This window comes from Trachurus japonicus, chromosome 17 (genome assembly GCF_045865225.1).
Source record: "Trachurus japonicus isolate A0001 chromosome 17, Traja_1.0".
NCBI lineage: Eukaryota > Metazoa > Chordata > Actinopteri > Carangiformes > Carangidae > Trachurus > Trachurus japonicus.
Window position 1 is genome coordinate 580,423 of NC_140923.1, and position 7,020 is coordinate 587,442.

The 7,020-nt window shown below is 46.0% G+C and overlaps 1 pseudogene; it reads left to right on the forward strand.

The window, feature by feature from the left end:
- The first annotated feature begins 1,549 nt into the window (after positions 1–1,549).
- On the forward strand, positions 1,550–4,041 carry LOC146969660 (E3 SUMO-protein ligase ZBED1-like; annotated as a pseudogene).
- Positions 4,042–7,020: the final 2,979 nt, after the last annotated feature.

Below are 7,020 nucleotides of genomic sequence, written 5' to 3' on the forward strand. Positions count from 1 at the left end.
TTTGCATGTAAGTCAATGGGACGGGCGGAAAAAAAAGAGCAAAAAAGACCAATCATTGGAGTTTAACAAACGTCTACTGCTCAGGCATACTTTCACCTAGAGACTCCATTTAAACTTTAAACAGTAGACACAAGTCTTGTGTATTGTCGTATTACTCCACGTTTTGATAGGTCATATAGTTTTTGATCAATCCCTGTTCAATGACCATGATCATTTTTGGAGAAATTATGAGTTTATAATGGGTGTGTATTGGACGGAATGTTCGTGTCAGAGTGCGTGACATCATCGGTTAGAGTGGGAGAGAGTGAAGAAACATTCTGTATTTTTTCTGGATAAACTGTCAGCACGGCCACAATTTACACTCTACAGACATAATTTTTTCAGAATTTGTAAGACAAACTTGTTATCTCTCATGTCATGTGCTCAAAATATCAGAGAGACTTACAGAATTTACAGAAAAAGCCTCTGAGTGCGGCCACGTCTGTCTCTGCTCCTCATTGACTCCAATACAAATATTTTCTGAGAGAAGCAGAACGGCCTGATGTTTTAAAACTGCCAGCGTCGCCAAAATATTTACTGTAGAAACACCAAATCGTACCAAATTTTTCAGGAAGTCCTTAGAGCAACGTTGATCTGTGTTTTGTTCTGATAGGAGTTACCGTTTTGTCATGCTAAGCCTAAATGTGAGACCGGTGCAGAGGCAGAAAATCGCTCTTTTTCTCCATGTTTCTGTCTGTCTTAGCCTGGGGGGGGCCCCTATCGCCATGGTAACCAGGCCAGAGCTTGTTAACTTCATAAACAATCCACCTGGCGCTAGGGTTGGGTATCGAGTATCGAGTGGAACCGGGACTAACTTTCCGATTCTCCCGGAATCGTTCAAAAGTTTAAATTTCGATTCCTAGTTTTGATACCCAGTCCGCCAACCGGAAAAAAAGAATAAGTCCGCCGACCGGAAGAAGAAGCCGCTGAACACCTACGAAGAAGCGCCCACCGCCGGAAGTGTTAGCATAGCCGAGCCTATGTAGCCGAGCGAGTCAGTCAAGCATGGATAGCGGGCGTCGGCGGTCGAAAGTGTGGCTTTATTTTACTAAAAAAAATGAAATATCGGCGAAATGTAACACGTGCGACAGGACTGTTTCGTGCTTAGGAGGGTGCACGTCGAACATGATGAAGCACCTCCGAGTTCATGGAGTACAAATAAATGCGTGTCCCGTCTTCGACGCGCTGCGCCGACCGTCCTCCGCTGCCTCTTCCTCTGGCTCCGGCTCCTCTGGCTCCTCCGGCTCCGGGTCCGACGCCCAGCCTGGCACCTCGGTGACTGCACTGCAGTCCGAATCCGGTAAAGTAAAGTAAAGTAAAACAATATATATGCAATAAATAATGTGTTTTGCGCCAACGTTGAGGCAGCTAACGAATTAGCCCGCATATTTTTTCATAGACAATTTACAACCTGCTAGCCAGGCTCCGCGATGTGCTCAGCGTACTCCGTTCACCGTAGCGGCAATGGGGAAGATGTCGGTGCCACAGACGGAAGAGTGCCACAGAAAGGTCACTGCACACATAGTCAAAAGACTGCATCCCTTTTCAGAGGTGGAATCTCCAACATTTAGGTTAGTTAAGCAATAACGGTAGAGCTAAGCTAATTGATACTGGGCTAAACAGTAACAGCAACATTGCATGTTTGTTTATGTTTGCAGGGATATGGTGAAAACTCTCAACCCAAAATACATACCACCTTCCAGGGACTACCTGTCAAACACATTGATCCCGGCGTGGTACAAGGTAGAGAACATCATTACAGAGCTCAGCGAAATCAGCTCTGTAGCATTGACATGTGATGGCTGGAGTAGCATCACACAGGACCACTATCTCACCATCACAGCACACTACATAATTGAGGGGAAAATGCAGCAAAAAGTGCTAAAAACAAAGGCTGTGTACAAAGCACAGACAGGCTGTATTGTTGCAGAAGAAATAAGTGATGTCCTATCAGAGTTTGGCATATCTGAGAAAATCATAGCAGTCACGGTAGATAACGCTGCAAACATGGATGTGGCCATAAAGCGCCTGCAGTTTGTGAAACTCTGCTGTTTTGCTCACACACTTAATCTAGCAGCACAGAGTCTATACTCCCTAAATTCAGTGAGTCAGCGGGTGGCCAGGGTCCGAGCCATTGTTGTGTGGATGAAGAGGTGCTTGATGGCCAAGGTAGTTCTCAAAGAGAAGCAAGAACTTCTATGTAAGACACACAAAGTTCACTTTATTTAACTGTTGTGCACTGACACGTAATGACTTTATATGTCTGATCTCTTATTATATTTATGAGCTCTGCAGAGTCATACTTTAGTATGAGTCCAATTTTACAAAAGTATTGTTTGTGTCCTGGGATGAAAAGCATCTGCTAAATGACTTAAAATTGATGTTCTTGTTTTTATCAGAGCTGCCCCGACACTCACTAATACTTGATGTGAGAACACGGTGGAACTCATTGTACCTAATGCTGGAGAGATTCACAGAGCAGTACCCTGCAATTCAAGCAGCCACCTTGGATCAACGGCTGAGAAAAAATATGGAAAGGGACAGGTAGATTTAGATAGACAAGCTTAGACAAAAAATACCAGTACACACATAATACAAATTCAAAGAACAGTATTAGAGTGAATGTGAATGTGCTAATGTAGGGAGTGCATATGTTAGGTGTTTTGTTAAGAAAAAAAGAGAATATTTCTAACTTGAATCTATGTGTTCTTAATTCTTTTTCATACAGACTTGCTCGGCTAACTGAGGAGGACTTTAGGAAAGCTGAGGACTTCATCAGCCTAATGAAGGTGCTCTACATGTCAACACTCTGCGTGTCTTCCGAAAAGAGTCCCACATGCGGACAGATTCTGCCTATCCTCAAAAAGCTTGAGGCACACCTGGCTGTAAAAGATGGAGACACAGTCTTCGTGTCAAACCTCAAAAAACAGGTTTGGGCAAACCTATCCAAGCGCTACCAGGTAAGTGACTGAGGCAGGGCACTTGGAAAGAAACTGTTGAAGAATAGAGATATCCTGTGGCTTGTTAAAACATTTAAAGAACATGTGTTTTACAGAATGATGAGATCAGGGCCTTTCTCCAACTGGCCAGTGCGTTGGATCCACGCTTTAAACATAAATTGGATGATGACACCATCTGGGACCAGATCCAGAGAAAGCTGATTGAACAGGTGAAATGTCATTCAATTTGTATACCTTTATTATAGGTCTCATTGCCATGCTCCATCCGGCAGGGGGACTGCCAACGGAAATTAGCCTATTGGCTATACATTTTATCCTTTTAAAATGTTCATTAATGTACACTGTCCCTCTCGAACAAATAAAGGAAAATGAAAATGAAATGCACAACTGTTCTTTTCAGCTATTAAAATCTAAGATCTAAATGCTAATTATGTTCTTTGTAGTCAACAGAGGAAGTCTGTGGAGCTGATGGGGACACCATGCAGTCTGAGAATGAGGCAAATGAGGAGAACGAGGATGAGCAGGAGAGTGTAAGTGTACAATAGCTGATATTATATAGGTTTTAAATCCAAATAATGATCATGCCTTTAATAGAGGTTTTCCCTTTTTTAGTGATAATACTGATGAACCTTTTGTTTTGTTTTATAGCAACAGCCTCCCTGCAAACTGCCCAGGAAGACTCCCTTGGAGGAGCTGTTTGCTGAGGAAGAGGCACAGAGCATAGTGTCACAGCAGAGCTCCATGTCCATCAAGAAATGAGTGGAGAGAGAGCTGCAGGTGTACCAGGAAGTTCCACCGATACTTATGTCTGACGACCCTGCTGCATGGTGGTGGAACCAACAAAAGACTTATCCTTTGCTGTCAGATGTCGCTTTCTCCTATTTATGTGTTCAAGCTTCTTCCACACCCAGCGAACGTGTATTTTCCACAGCAGGAGACACTATCTGTCCAGAACGCTCACGCATCCTGCCTGAGAAGGCGGATATGGTCATTTTCCTAAACAAGAACTGTCTCTGATTTTATACTGTACCTGCTGCTAATCTGGACTGGGTTTTGCAAGTTGTTTCTTATTGTTTATTTGCTTTTCTGCACCAGGTTAGCCCATCAGTGGCAGCACGGTAACATGTTTAAGTACCTGCAGCATCATACACTTGTGTGTAAATGTGTTTTCATGAGGTTTCCTGCAGCATCATACACTTATGTGTAAATGTGTTTTCATGAGGTTTTCAAAAATAAAGCTCTCTTGAGGAAAGTGTACCCCTGTGAAAATGTATTCATAATTTATAATATTTATATTCAAGTTCATAGATTTGATATTTATATTCTAGTTGAAAACAGCCCTGTGAGGAATTTATAGTAAAGTTCATAAAAAGTTAATAGAATTAAAATTGATGGAGAATGTCAGACTATTTCATTCAGAAAGACTGTAGGTTAGCTAGCTCATTTAAAATATCCTGAACTTTTTTTTGACCCTGCCTCTTAAAAGAATCGGAATCGTTAGGAATCGGAATCGAAACAAAGAATCGGAATCGGAATCGTTCAAATTCAAACGATACCCAACCCTACCTGGCGCTCGTTTAAATGTTTATAAACACAGACACAGCTAAATCAGACTGACACAGGATGCAGCTACTAACTAACTATGTGTCAAGTCAGTCACACACACACACACACACACACAGACTCTAGCATTTCTAGAATGCGCTTCAACTGGGAGCAGCAAAGTCTGGTAGCTCTGAGTTTCTTACTCTGTTTTTGTTGTATTTTATCATATTTTTTCAATTACTGATGGATATTTCTTCTGTGAAGAGAAGGGTTTTCTCAAGTGAAGAGCTTTTTTCGTTGAAGTGGAGAAAATCTGGGGTGTATCACACTATTCCGGCTGAGTTGAAGAGGCGTTTTCGTGGTTGCCGTGCTGGTGCAGGTTTAAAGGCAAGGAAGTGGAGATACAAGCCCATTCTGCCGTCTGTCATCATGGGGAATGTCAACTCTCTGACCAACAAGAGTGATGAGCTGGAGATATTGGTGAAGACTCAGAAAGTTTACCGTGAGTGCAGCCTGATGTGTTTTACTGAGACCTGGTTGAATCAAAACATCACTGACTCCATTGTGGATGTACCTGGCTTCACTCTCATACGGTCAGACAGAGATGCTAAGGCAAGTGGCAAGAAAAAAGGAGGAGGTCTGGCCTTATTTGTGAACCAGAGATGGTGTAATCCTGCACATATTACTGTCAAAGAGAAGATGTGTTGTCCAGATATTGAATTATTGGCTGTTGGAATGCGGCCATATTATGTACCAAGAGAATTCAGTCATATCATAACAATACTTGTGTACATCCCTCCCAAGGCAACAGCTGATGTTCCATGTGAAATACTGCATGAAATGGTTGCTAGGATACAGACAAAACATCCTGAGGCACTTATTATAATATCAGGTGACTTCAACCATGTTATCCTCTCCTCCCACCTGACTGGATTCACACAGTTTGTTAAATGTGCTACCAGAAAAAACAAAACCCTTGACTTGCTGTATGCCAATGTAAAAGAAGCTTACAGAGCCACTGCCTTGCCACCACTGGGCAGGTCAGATCACAACCTGGTTTGTCTGCAGACCTGTTACAAACCCTGTGTGCAGAGGGAACCTGCAACTACACTCACAGTAAGGAAGTGGACACCTGAGGCTACTGAGGCTCTGAGGGACTGCTTTGAGTCTACAGACTGGAATGTTCTGCTACACTCGCAGACACCTAACAACACATCCACTGACATTGATGAGATGGCAGAGTGTGTCACTGACTATATAAACTTCTGCAGGGATGTGGTGTTGCCGGTCAGAACAGTTCGTAAACCGTGGATCACAAGTGACATCAAAAGCTTCCTAAATAATAAGAAGGAGGCTTTTAAGATTGGTGACTCAGTCTTGATTAAGACAGCACAGCAGGAACTGAAAGTGAGACTAAGGCAAGCAAAGAGAGACTACAAGAAAAAGCTGGAGAGCAAACTACAAAATAATAACATCAGGGAGGTCTGGAGAGGAATGAGGACCATCACTGGATACAAGGAGAGAAATAGGCAGCCTGAGGGAGATGTTGACCTGGCAAATGAGTTTAACCAGTTTTACAACAGGTTTAATATAGCCTCTTCTCCCTCACCATCACCACTTGGCGGTCCTGCTCCATCTGGCGGTCCTGTTTCCGGCGGTCCTGCTCTACCTGGCGGTCCTGCTCCATCCGGCGGTCCTGCTCCTCCTGGCGGTCCTGCTCCATCAGGCGGTCCTGCTTCCGGCGGTCCTGCTCTACCTGGCGGTCCTGCTCCATCCGGCGGTCCTGCTTCCGGCGGTCCTGCTCCTCCTGGCGGTCCTGCTCCATCAGGCGGTCCTGCTTCCGGCGGTCCTGCTTCCAGCAGTCCTGCTCCTCCTGGCGGTCCTGCTCTACCTGGTGGTTCTGCTCCTCCTGGCGGTCCTGCTCCTCCTGGCGGTCCTGCTCTACCTGGCGGTACTGCTCCTCCTGGCGGTCCTGCTCTACCTGGCGGTCCTGCTCCTCCTGGCGGTCCTGCTCCTCCTGGCGGTCCTGCTCCATCCGGCGGTCCTGCTTCCGGCGGTCCTGCTCCTCCTGGCGGTCCTGCTCCTCCTGGCGGTCCTGCTCCATCCGGCGGTCCTGCTCCTCCTGGCAGTCCTGCTCCACCTGGCGGTCCTGCTCCTCCTGGCGGTCCTGCTCCATCCGGCGGTCCTGCTTCCGGCGGTCCTGCTCCATCCGGTGGTCCTGCTCCAGTCGGCGGTCCTGCTCCTCCTGGCGGTCCTGCTCCATCCGGTGGTCCTACTCCAGTCGGCGGTCCTGCTCCTCCTGGCGGTCCTGTTTCCAGCGGTCCTGCTCCATCCGGTGGTCCTTCTCCAGCCGGCGGTCCTGCTCCTCCTGGAGGTCCTGCTCCATCCGGTGGTCCTGCTCCAGTCGGCGGTCCTGCTCCAGTCGGCGGTCCTGCTCCTCCTGGCGGTCCTGTTTCCGGCGGTCCTGCTCCATCCG